General features: G+C 44.7%; 1 protein-coding gene across 2 annotated transcripts in view; it reads right to left on the reverse strand.

The window, feature by feature from the left end:
• Positions 1-13,918, reverse strand: part of PINX1 (PIN2 (TERF1) interacting telomerase inhibitor 1) — a 533,850-nt gene that overhangs the window by 160,010 nt on the left and 359,922 nt on the right. The window lies entirely within an intron of this gene.

The raw sequence follows: 13,918 nt of genomic DNA on the forward strand, positions 1-13,918 counted from the left end.
TCCTCTACTACTCACCCTCTACTCCTCTACTACTCACCCTCTACTCCTCTACTACTCACTCTCTACTACTCTCTACTACTCACTAATTTCTACTCTACTACTCACTCTCTACTACTCACTCTCTACCTATCTCTCTCTACCTCTCCCTACGCGCACACATATGCACATATATAAATGCATTTATGTATGTATGTGTATACATGTATATATATATATATATATACATATATATATATATATATATATATATATATACACATACATATATAAACATATATATACATCTGCATCCATACTAATATTATAAAGAGAGAGCCCAAACCTTTGAGGCGGGTAATCTTAGTAACCACAGCACCAATAACAACACCCAATACAGCTTTGGAAAGGGCAGTTGCAGCAGAAGGACATAGGCTATGCAGACGGCCACCATATATATATATATTTTTTTTTGCAGAGTTTTATATAGCGCAAACTTGGCCCGAACTGAATCAGGTATCAGAGCGCTTTACATAGCACCAGTTACGTTACATGAGGACACACATTCATTTTTGTTAGGCACGGGGAGATTACGTGATTTGCCCAGAATCACAGGATGTTTGGCGTCGTTACCAAGACTCGAACCCAGATCCCCAGGTCCGAGGTCGACGCCTTAGCCGTTAGGCCAACTCCTCTATACATTTAAAAGGTAAAAGAACCATGCCAGCAAAGTAGTCCCTTGTGGGCGTGTCTGTGTTGTGCTGTGGGCGTGGGCTGGGGGCGTGACTAACGCTGGGGGCGTGTGGTACGGCCATCACATCGTGGGCTGTGGGCATGTGCTGGGGGCGTGACAAACGCTGGGGGCGTGACAAACGCTGGGGGCGTGTGTCCGCCCTTCATGCCTTGTGAGTCGTACATACAAGCGCCAATTACGTTGTTGCGCAGCATCAAGGGGCACGCTGGGGGCGTGTGTCTGGCCTTCATGCCATATGAACGCAATTGCGCCGCATCAAGGGGCACGCTGGGGGCGTGAGAAACGCAGGGGGCGTGTGCTACGTTCCGCCCTTCATGCCATATGGGTCGTACATTAATCAGAAGATCGTCTGCTGTGGCCGTGTGCTGGAGGCGTGACAAACGCGTTCACCTGGAGGCCTGGTAAGTAACGTTACTGCAGCCTCTCCTTCGCGCGGTTACTGAACTCTCTCATTCAACGAAATTACACGCGCCTGCTACCATCAACCAGGGCTCTAGCCGGGCTCAGGTGGCGGATCAGTACACTAATTACACGCGCCTGATAACATCAACCAGGGCTGCAACTGGGCCTCAAGCAGGGGAACACGCGCCTGATAACATCAAACAGGCCTGCATCTGGGCCTCAAGCGGGGGAACACGCAAATGAGCGTGTCTGCGGGGACAATTACTGCAGCCTCTCCTACTCGCTGTCACTCATATCTCTCATTAAACGGATTTACCCGCGGCTGATAACTCTCTCATTCAACAACATTACACGCGCCTGCTAACATCAACCAGGGCTGTAGTCGGGCTCAGGCAGCGGATCACTACACCAATTACACGCGCCTGCTAACATCAACCAGGGCTGCAGCTGGCCCTTCTCCGTCCCCATTTTAATGAAACAAAAAATGTTGTCTACAGCGAGATTTTAAAATAAATTGCCCTTGCCAAATACACACATATTCTATTTCATACCCGGACAACGTCGGGACGGGCTGCTAGTATCTATATAAATACAAATATAAATGCATGCATACATATACATATATGCATACATATGCATGTTATGTACATGAAAGTTTGAAAAACACTAATAAAAGCAAAGCTAAAAAGCCACCTAATTACAAGCAGCATTGCTTTAACTTAAACGAGGGCGAGACCTATTGCATTTTTAATGCTTGTTGTAATGTGTAACTTTTTGCCCGATTCGGGGATGCAAAGGTGCAAATCCAAGAAGTGGTGTTCCCTTGCACCAAGAGCAACTGGTAAACTATGAGCACAGGTATATCATGGCTTACTTAATACACTCTAAGCCTCGGTTGGCAACTTTGTTCTTTTAACAGGGGACTGCAAAGAAAATCAAAATATAGGGTGGGAACCGATGTATTTCGGACTACCACCAAAAACTCACAATCCTTTCCTAGTATGTTGACAATGTCTAGGAACAAATGTTGTAAGATTTATTGTGTAAGTGCTACGAAAGTTCGATTTTTTGTTTCGGCCCAAAATGCTGCTAGTGTTTTTTGGCTTGCTTAGCTATTTATCACTTTAATGATTCTACATATGAATTATGGCAATAAAGCAGTACTTTTTAAATATATAGCTCTCACTGGGCATTGAGTTTATTGCATGTGATGATCCATCCTGTGTCGCAGTTCCTAACCTTCTACAATTCAACCCTTGCTATGCTAAGCCTTGAGAGTCACGAGGATTCCACTTGTAATGTGGCACTGAGGAAAAGACTCAGTCACAAGGCATAGCTGATAAGGTGAACAAAAAGTCTGGAAGTTTGAAGACAATTTTGACAAAACGTATGTACAAACAAGCATTAGCAAAGTCCTATTGGGTTTTGCTGTAGAACATTGCAGTTGCTGTGCAGCATGGCTCACAAATACAAATGTAAAAAAGGAGAAATGATGCAGAGACAATGTCATTTTGGAGGCAAGGGCATGTTTTAACACACGTGCATGCACCTCAATGGGATATTGGCTTTTCTTTGTTTTTATTTATCAGAGATGGACTTGTAAATTTTTAAAAGTAACAAAAGCGCCATTTTGGGACAAAAAAATTCGATTAACAGGTTGCAGGCGTGGTTTGGCCAGGGGTTGGGGAGAAGTTGCAAATCAGGAGAGGGAAGAGATAGAACACGCAGGTGGGAACGGAGGCACACAGATGCAAAAGGAATGTGGAGCGTGAGGTTTGCCACATGAGTAAGAGTGAGGAACACGAGGCAGAAAAGCATGAGGAAGTCCGCTGCAACACAGTTGCACACTCATGGAGTGTTTGGAGATTTTAAAAAACATAGCTTCCTAGCAACATGCAGCGGAAGCATACCAGCCAACCAGTGAGCTGGTAAAGAGTCCATGCTCCAGGGGAGGGTCAAACACAAGATGGACAAGCTGGGATAAGGAAAGCCATCGAAAAGAAAGGATGCAAATGAGAGTGACAGTAAAGCTAACCAACAGTAAGCAATGGACGGGCTTTATGCCCCTGTATGTTCTTGGTAAAGCTACAATATGTCTTTCGCAACAAGATGGCTGTATTGTCTGGTAGGCTCGACCTAAAAATTAGGTAAATAAATAAACTGTCGCATTTCCATCCGACATCCAGTATGGAACCAGGTGACGATTCCCTTGGACGAAAATAGTCCAGCCACACAAAGCAACCATTTGTGTGAACAAGCTATTCTGCATGATTTTTATTTTATTTTATTTACATACTTAATCCTAACTTGCTGCCGGGGGTGCTATTCTTCTAGGATTATTCAAACATGTGCACCTTAGTTTTACATTACAATTCGAAGTAAATGAATGCACGTTTTAAAGGTCGGATTGAATAAGTAGAATACAGAACACTGCTGATTATCACACTACGCAGACACGATATCCCTAAATTAAATGAAAACATTCGAGAAGGAGAAGCTAAAACCATTTTCAAGGTCCAGAAAGGCTGCAAAGCTTTCAGGAGCGAGGAGTTAAAAAATGACTATGTTTTCGTGATATATGAATTCCTTGGACAACCATTCATCAAGGCCGGTGTTTACCAGCGCGGCCGAGTCCCAGAAGCCGAGGCCATGTCATTCCCCTTTGACTGATTAATTAACCAATCAGAGGACATTTTTCACCGGCAGGCAGCGGGGTTTATTCCTGCTAATGCTCGGTCTCCGATGGCGGCACATTAAAGCCAAGTCGGCTCTTTCAGTCCGCTGAAGTGACCAGAGGGAAAGGAGCAGAGATAAATCAACGGCGCTGCCCTCAGCTCCACTCCAGGCCTAACAAAACCCCAAGGAGCAAACAGCTACAGGCAGGCGACGGAAGGGGAGGAGGCCCAAACTTCCTCGCACCGAGAAGAGAGTTCTACGCGCTTGATGAACAGGGCGCTGTGGGACTGGTAACAAGGAGTCGATATTTACTTCTACTTTATTAGTCCCGCAATGGCGCAATGCAACACAGAAAAAACTGATGGCAATTTGTTTCATTGCAACAAAACTTCATCTGCGTTAGGCTGTTTTCTCGAACGCGTTCTAGAGTGGGTTGCAATGTATAGATGCACAACCAGTGATCAAACTTCAAGCTAAACTCCAGTAATCTCAAAGTTCTAACATAAAATAACCGACGCCATGAAATAAGGGTTGTGTTGCATTCTTGACCCTGAACACTTTATTGATGACATCACTAGAGGTGGGCGAGTCACTGAAAGCTCGAGCCAGGCTCGAGCCTGAATTCTGGCTCTAGATCAGCGCGAGGTCCTGTTGGAACCTGAATCCATAATGAGCCGTGCTTTCACGTGGCTTCTGCCGGGAATGTGGTGTTACGGCCAGAGCTGCTGACTATGGAACTCGGGAACCAGGTTCGAGTCTTAGTGTGGCCTCAACATCATGGGATTCTGGGAAAATCACATGATCTCCTCATGCCTTTAAACAATGCATGTGACCTTGTGTAATGTAAATGATGCTCATGTACAGCGTTACAATCCCTTTGGGTCGAGATTGCGGCATATTTTTAAAACTGCAGAAGAATGCACTACAAGGTGAAAACAAAGCTGTAACATAAGGGAAGAAAAACGGATACACACTCAATGGCTGGTTTGTACAGTCAAACCAGAAAATCTGAATATGTCCCAGCTTCCCTGCTTGAATAGTGTAATCTTAGGCAAATATTCTATTCCACCAAAACTATTTTTCTTCATTATCGCATATGAAACCACTTTCGAATACGTGAGTTTAGACTATCAGTTGTACAAAACGATCACTTTTAATAAGCACTTCTCAGTGCAGTTCGATAATGTACCCTAATAATATCAAAGCTCCGACATTTTAAAGAAATACACTTTTTTTTAACTTTGAAGAGACAATCACATTTTGTATGGCGTGTTGTACGAGTTACATAACACACTTTCAGGGCACTGCTCATGCACGGGCTCTAAGATCAGAGCTTAATTTGAGCTTGTGGTTTTCAGTTCTTAACACCCGGCACTTAATCATCAACACCCGCCCTTTACAACAGCTCCAGTTAAAGACACTTTTGCCTAAGGGTGGATTAAGTGATTTGCCCAGAATCATAGGATGTTGAGCCGACGCCGGGACTCGAAGCTGGTTCCCTAGCGCTGAAGTCGGCAGCTCTGGTCATTACGCCACACCCTATCCAAATTTCATGGTTAGCAGCTGGTTCTGTTTTAGGTGGCACGAGCAGGACACATGGGATGGTGCAAGCAGACTCCTCCTGACAAGAGCCCCAGCACTTTTATTTCTTTTACACAAATTAACCACTGTCTAAGATCCAAGCGAGATACCCTTGGTTCGGCTCTCCCTGTTAATTTGTTGACTCGTCCACCTACAGCCTTCACACAAAGCAGTGTGTACCACAAACTGCCCACTAGGGCCCCGAAACAGAAACGGTGTTCTAGGAGTAGTTTTGTTAACTTTATGAAACACAGACCAGGATAAACTCTCACATATGCAGATAGCCAAAATACCATCCTAACAAAAATGTTGATAAACGAACAGAAAACAAATTGTATCATATCAAATCCAGGATATTGATTAATTTTTAAAAGTACTTATAGTTTCTTAAATGACGAAGATAAATGTAAATTAACATTTTAAAATTACAGAAAAAAGGAAACGTAAGACATCTATGACAGTTGGCCTTTTTAGAAGCATCCATGCTCAAATAGTCTGTTTACTATTTCTTTAATAGTGGTCTTTTGAAACAGAGCAGGGTACTGGGCTAGATGTAACTAGCGCAAAGTGCAGCTGCACTAAAGAGCACAACGGGGTAGAGTGGAAGAGCAGAAGGAAAATGGAGGCGAGGAGGAGGGGAAATTGGAATGGAAAGGAATTTGTAATGACAAGTTCATATGGATAAACCCAAAATGGAAGGCAGGCAAAGACGACGGAAGAACATGAAGGGCAGAAGGGGCCAGAGAACGCATCAAGAGTGTAGCAACTGTTCTATGGAATGCGTTAATGTTACCTACACAAGATAACATAACACATCTATTTGTAAAGCGTACTTATCACCCATGTGTCTCAAGGCTCTGCATAACAGATGTCTGTTGTTACCCAACTCAAAGGCATTCATTTTATCAACCTCAGATGGATGAAAGGCTGAGTGGATCCGCCGGGATTTGAACCTGTGACCATGATGTCGAACACAGGGCCCTGCAGCAGATGCATTAGTCCACTGAGCCACCAGACCCATACACAAGGGGCCTTATTGTAGGCTAACGCGCTCATTGTAAATTAACAACATTAGAGTGCTTAGTGGAAGTGCAGGGCTTAGAAAGCAGGCTTACTTGGTTAAACGGAGCAGCGAATACTGAAGTACTGGGTTTTTCGGAACCGGTACTAAACGGGTAACCCAGCGGTGCCAGGGACAACACCCTAAGACTTCAGGTCCTTCCTGTTTCAGACTACAGAAACACAGAGTCTTCTAGGTGAAGTCAAAGATTGAATTTATTGGCTGCAACCAAGTAACAGGTATCCTAGAAGTACAACACGGTGTATATTCTCAGGAGACTGCTCAATCTTACAAAGCCAGCCTTCTCTTTTTATACGAAATATTATGCTTCAGGCAAACATTCTTTAGTTTACAGTAGACCATTCACATATTTTCACTACAAAGGGAAAAACAGAGTCATGATGACAATCCCACATTTCAGTTTGTTCAGCCCACAATCAATTACCCGGCAAGGCCCAGTATTTCATCAGATATCGACGGACCCCCAATAAAAACGGGCACCTCCTCCTCGTAAAGCGAGTCATAAAGTAGGAAACAGGGACAGGTGTGTGCAAGATTAGGCATGGTTTGTGTGCGATGAAAGGTTTATGGCACGTTGTGCCTTGATTCTATCTTGTTCGGCCACTGGGAGAGGAACTGACCCAACAGGTTTGGCCTTGGGCAGTGGAGTCAGCTTGTCCAGGTCACAGAGAAGTCAGGAAGGGTGTACGTGTCCTTGGCCTTAATCATTTGCCTATGTGAGGGCAACTCACAAAATGGCTGCCGTACACAAAATGGAACCCGAGGGTTCAGGACGAAAACTACGATTTCGGAGTGAAATCGTTACTCGAACATGGCGAAAATGCTTGTGCATAGTGTACTAACCATTCTCTGTCTTCTGATATCAAATTTGTTATGCTACGATGATGTTCATAACACGGGTCCAGAATTTTCAGTACCACAGACCCTCCTTTTGCCCTTACATAGGCAATAAACCTATACTCACGCTAATCTGAGTCCAGGTCTATATTCCTAAAGTCATTGAGATGTTGCTGTAGCATCATCCTATTACTTAGCTCGTCCCTCGATACAGGCTTCCTTATACATGATGTAGCACAGAGGCCACATATAGCAGGGGCACACTGTACGCACAGACAGACCAGGAAAAGGATGGCTAAGACCATCCCAATGACCATCAGAATTTTCCATCCCCAGCCGCATACCAGTTCCCAGAACCATCCCATTAACGACCAATCTCCTTTGTCTACATGAATAGATTCGGAAATCTTATGTAGTTTGGAGATGGCCTGGTACACTGTTGGAGCGTTATCTGGAATGAAAACACAGCAACTCGATTGGATCACTTTACATACCCCACCTCGGTCTGCAAGTATGACGTCTAACGCGACCCTGTTCTGAAGGGTCATAAGACGATCCGACTGGAGCTCAGCAGTCAAGTTACTAAGGGCACCGGCAGTTTCAAACACGGTGGATTCTACCACCCTTGTTAATTGCCTTATGTTCCTGCTGTTAACCATGGGCGCCCAGAACGGCAGGAAACCCCTCACGAAGTCTCCAAATTCTTGTTCTGCAGTGTCCTCTTCACTGAATACACCTCTAACTATCCTTGTCTTATGGTAATCTGCCGCAGCTGTGTAGGTGGGAGGTAACAGGAACGAAACAAAGCATGTGCCCGAAAAGTCAGGGGGCAACCATGTATAGGCTCTATCATGGCAGATGAAATAGGTACCCTTAGCTGCTAAGAACGGAGGGGAAGTCTGAGAAGCAAAAACATACGTCTCAGTACAGATACTCTTCCCTAACTGAGCTCTGCGATTCTTGCCAATACCTTGCAGACATAAGTGACCCTGATGGGGTACAATCCAAATCGGGGAAGATCTCTTAGCTTGCTGTTTCTCACTCAGAGTAACTCCATATCCGGTCACGTTCCATCCTATATATACTAGTGTCTCGTCTCTCGGGATAGTCTCATAAGAGATATCTTCCTTAATCATGTCTACTATACCCTTAACTAGAACACTATTCTTAGGATTGTCTTCCATAGAACGTAGGGGGTAGACTTCATGTGCATAGATGAACATTGTTCTGTATGCCCACACAGAACCATTATGACTGAAAGGCAGAACCAAATAAGGGATACCCTTATCCGTTGTGTGAGGCATAAGCCCACACACCCAACAGTTAGTCGTGTTCATTACTAGTTGGTGTTGGTGCAACAGCTGAACAAAGGAGTTATTGATAAACTCTAACCTCCTAGCGGATTCATGTTCAGGAAAAGGGTGGAAACAATGCGAGGAAACAGTAGGAGGAGGTATGGGCGATGTAGTGGGTGCAAATGTCACCCGGAAAGAGAATAAAACATATCCTATAAAGAACATCATTACACTTAATAACATGTAAATGTAAATGTAAATGTACAGGAATTTATATAGCGCAAATCACCAAGCGGTTTCTAAGCGCTTGCTTAGGGAACCCGTCCTGGTATTCCCCTGTGAGATAACCCCGGCAGGGTATCCGCAAGGTGAAAGCCAGGCATCCCGCCGCGAGGGGCCGTTGTGGAGATTAAGCAAGCTATTGCCCAGAGTCGCAGAGTGTGAACCCGTGAATCGAGTAGGCACCGGAGCGAGAATTGTCGAGTCCATGGACATTTTAGGACTCAAGACCCCGCCGAGCCGGGAATTGAACCCTGGTCCCGGGCTGACCTCTGCTTCCAGGTCTGCCTCCTCTAACCAGTGAGCCACACTTCTCCAACATAAAAATACACAGTATCAAAAAACGTTTCGTGGTCATTAGTCTACATGTTCTGGCTTTAAAGTTCGTAGTTTTGGAAGGTCTATCCATCTCGAAAAACTCCATCCTCTAGAAATGCTGCTCGCGATGGTTGGGTGTTCTATGCTAAAGGATGCTTCTGTCAGTCCAGGGCAACTCCCTTAGACCAACCAGAACTGTCGACCTAACGTCTTCAGCTGCACCCTAAAGACTTTGGGCAACCGCGACCCTACAGCGGAACCCGGATGGTGGTTCGAAAAACAAAAATAAAAAGTTTCTCAGATGGGAGAGCTGCACCTTCAAAAATAGCAAAGAAAAGTATCTCTTTATTTGTCCATAGTTCTCGGCCTCAGATTATATTTCTTCTTTCCAGGTATTGTCTGATCTTGGAAAAGGAGTTCAGGTTCGGTAGTGTCCAATCGAATTGACGGCGGTACGGCTGCTTGCAAGAGATTGTCACTTTCTTTCTCGGTAATTGTTCCTTTTATACGTGCATCACTAAAAGGCAGAAATCGAGGCACAGTTTCAGTCTCTGAGTCAGCGACGCCCTCCTGGACCCACCGGTCGTACGGTAGAGGCAAAGGCACCCTCTTGCAATGTACGCCGTGGATCCAGTGCTTCTTCCCTTCCACTCGAACGGCTGATCTTGTTGAGAGAAGAACTAGGTGAGGGCCGGTCCACCGGGGCTGGTCATTCTTTGTTCGCTGGAAGTTCCTGACCAGCACCCAGGATCCAGGATTGATCGGATGTCCTGGAGTTTCAGAGACCTGAGGCAGAGTATCGTGAACCTGTTGGTGTAAAACACGCAATTTAGCCGTCAATTCGTATAAATAATCAAGCAAAACAGGGTGTTCGATTTCACTGAATTTGGTGGGCCTTGGCACTCCCCATATGTTGGCCGGGCGGCCGAAAACTATTTCATAAGGACTAAGTCCCACTCACGAATGCACAGTCATTCTGGTTGATAGGAGTGCTAAGGGCAGAGTGTCAGGCCATTTAAGACCAGAGCTCGCTTGAATTTTGGCCAATTTAAGTTTTAGCGTGCCATTATAGCATTCTACTAGTCCAGCTGATTGGGGGTGATTTGCAGCGTGAACTTTCTGATGGATGCCTAGCCCTTCGCATACCTTCTTCATCACTCGACCCACAAATTCACTCCCATTGTCACTCCAGACCATTCTCGGCATTCCAAACCTAGGGAAGAACTCTTTCACAAGGGCTTTAGCTGTGGATAAGGCAGTGTTGTCTTTTAGCGGATATGCTTCTATCCACCTTGAAAAGGCACAAACAACAACGAGTACGTATTTCAAATTGTTGCACCTTTCCATGTGGATGAAATCTAGCTGCAAAACCTCGAACGGATACGTTGGAGGCGCAAAATGACCAGCTGGAGTTGGGGTTCCCCTACCAGGATTGTATTTCAGACACACCAGGCAATTCTTGACCACATTCTCTGCACACTTGGGAATTCCAGCATTTTGCCATACTGGAGCCAACAACTTACAAATCCCTTTCACACTAATATGAGCCATTCCATGGGCCATTGTAACAACTGCAAGCACGTACGCGTCGGGTAACAACCATCTCTGATGCTCCGACAATTCAACCCAACAACCATTCGCATCCAATTTACCCTTACTTTCTCTCCACACACTCAACTCTTTCTCTGTAGCTTCAGCTTGGATGGACTTTACACTCTCTATCGTGTCTTCACACATTCCAACGTCACCAATCCATCTTGCAGGGCCTGCAACATACATTCGACTCATCACATCCCTCTCTGTTTCTTTTGCGACTTCGTCAGCAAATGCATTTCCACGACCAACATCATCAGTTACCTTCTTGTGTGCACTCCATTTTACAATCGCAACTTGCAACGGCAAAGTAAGTGACTCAAGGAGCTCATTCACCAATTGACCATGCTGAATCTTAGTTCCATGCGAAGTCAAGAACCCACGTTCTTTCCACAATCGTCCAAAACTGTGAGCCACACCAAATGCATACTGGCTGTCGGTATATATGGTCACTTTCATTCCTTTCGACAACACACACGCTCTCGTAAGTGCAATCAACTCTGCTGCTTGAGCTGAATTATGTGGGATACGTGCAGCTTCAACAATCGTCTGCAAAGTCGTAACAGCATATGCTGCAGTCGTGTCACCGTTCGGAAGCTTGAAGCATGAACCATCCACCCATAAGGTACCATCACACTTCACAAGAGGAATGTCCTGAAGGTCTATTCTCCCTTTCGTTTCTTCTTCTGTTCTGAGAAAACAATCATGCTGTTCAGAAGTATTTAACTCCGTTTCAATCGGCAAAAACGCAGCTGGGTTAAGCGTGTTGCATCTTTTATGTGCACATGACTCGCTAACAGTGTCAACTCGTAACCTGACAACCGAGCACTAGTTAAGTGCTGTGTCTTGGTTCTGTTTAACGTGTCCACTGCATGTGGAACCATCACAATCAATGTATTATTCATCACTAAACCAGCAGACTGTCGAATAGAAACAGCTGCTGCTGCTGTGGCTCTTAAACAACTTGGCACTGCTTTAGCGACCGGGTCCAAAGTCGACGAAAAATACGCGCATGGACGCTGCTTGTCTCCGAACAACTGTGTCAACACTGACAATGCACAACCTTCTTTCTCATGGACATACAATGTAAAAGGCTTACTGTAGTCGGGGGTACCCAACACAGGAGCCGAACATAATGCATTGCGCAATTCGGAAAAACTTTTCTGACATTCTTCAGACCATGGAAGGGGATTCGGTGTATCTTTACAAGTTAATGCTACCAAAGGTTTGGCCAACAAGGAGAAATTTGGTATCCATTGTCTGCAATATGATGTAATGCCCAAGAAAGCACGCACTTCTCTCTGTGTCCTAGGCACACTCAATTTCGCTATTGCCTGAATTCTTTCTGGGGTCAGTTTCCTTCCCTCCTTCGATAAGAGATGACCTAAGTAAGTCACTTCTTGTCGACAATATTGCAACTTTGAAAGAGACACTTTGTGGTGTAACTCAGACAAATGACGCAACAATGACAACGTGGCTTCTTTACATATCTCCTCAGTATCTGCAGCAATTAGCAAATCATCAACGTACTGAATAAGGGTAGCGCCATCAGGTAAAACAATTGTGTCAAGCTGTGCTTTTAAAGCTTGACTATATATTGATGGACTTTCACAGTAGCCCTGGGGAGCGCGTTTGAAGCGAAAGCTGCGACCTCTTAAACTGAATCCGAAAATATCCCTGCTCTCCTCGGCTATCGGGATGCTGAAGAAAGCATTCTTCAAATCAATCACCGAAAACCAGGTGGCAGAAGCTGAAATCATGGTCAATAATGCAGTGATATCAGGAACAACTGGAAATTGTGGCACAACTATTTTATTCACCTCTCTAAGATCAATCACGAATCTGTAAACAGGTGGCTGAGAAGGATCAGTACGCTTTAAAACAGGCAGAACAGGACTATTGCAAACGTTGCCTCTTGTCTCTTCAATTACATTTTTTTAAATCAAATCGTAAATGATTGCTAACAACGCTTTTTCACCTTCACTAGAAATCTTATATTGGGGAATACGTGGCATTTTCACATTGGCTTTCAATGTCACAACATATGGCGGTATTTCCGAAAGACCCACATCATTAGGACCAGTAGCCCAAAGAGTATCAGGAAGAAATGACAATTCTGTTGGAAGTTTGTCCTTTGACAAATACATTGGAGAGATCACCTTTTTACCCAGTGTAAGTTGTACTCCCGAAGGAGAACAGTACAGAGTCGCATACAATCTTTTTAACAGGTCCAATCCCAACAAATTTTCACCACAACCATTCGTCAGAATAAGGGGTGCTTCGAATTCACAAGGTCCAACAGAAAGGGACATAGGACTAGAAACTGGGTTTCTAACCGGGGCGCCAGAAAAACCTACTGAAACATTCATTTCGCCAGACAAAGGTGCGCCAGGGAGTTTAGAGTGCATAATAGAACTCTTTGTAGCACCAGTATCCAACAGAAAAGGCTCTGACACACCTGATGTAATCACCTCAACATAAGGTCCGCTCTGATCTACTGGAACTGAAACAACTCCCTCTCTTTGTCTACGGCTGTCCTAGCAATCATTACCTTCCATGTGCTCATCTTCTGCATAGTAGTCATCAGCATAGTACTGAGCTGTCCTACCAGACGCATTATTCTGCTGATCAAACCTATTCATTGAATTTTGAGGCGGAAGGGAACGCGCGTTCTGGGGGGAATTTCCACGTCCTCTACCTCTAGGTGCCTGTGAAATACCTCGACCTCTTGCGCTAGAAACACCATTCATACGCTGTAATAAAGCAGGGCAGCTACTTTTAGAATGGCCCTCCTTTTTACAATATGCACACTGATTAGTGCCTACAGGAAAACGTTGTTGAGGATATTCGGTCCTTGGCGTGTCTCTCTGAAACTGCTGAGGCTGCTGATAATTACTCTGACCACCACGAGGCGGGTACGCCTGCTGTAAAAGAACCTTTGTTTTTAACTCTTTCGTTTTCTTGTCTGCTCTATCTTTCTCATCTTTATCTCGATTTTCATAATACTGTGAAGTAGCCAATATCTGTGCTGAAGAGGAAACGGCCGACGAACTTTCTGAATCTTTTAATTTCTTACACAATTCGGGAAGCAAATTATGCAAGAACTTGTCAACGAACAACCGTTGA

The sequence above is a fragment of the Lissotriton helveticus genome, chromosome 6, assembly GCF_964261635.1.
Source record: "Lissotriton helveticus chromosome 6, aLisHel1.1, whole genome shotgun sequence".
Classification (NCBI taxonomy): Eukaryota; Metazoa; Chordata; class Amphibia; order Caudata; family Salamandridae; genus Lissotriton; species Lissotriton helveticus.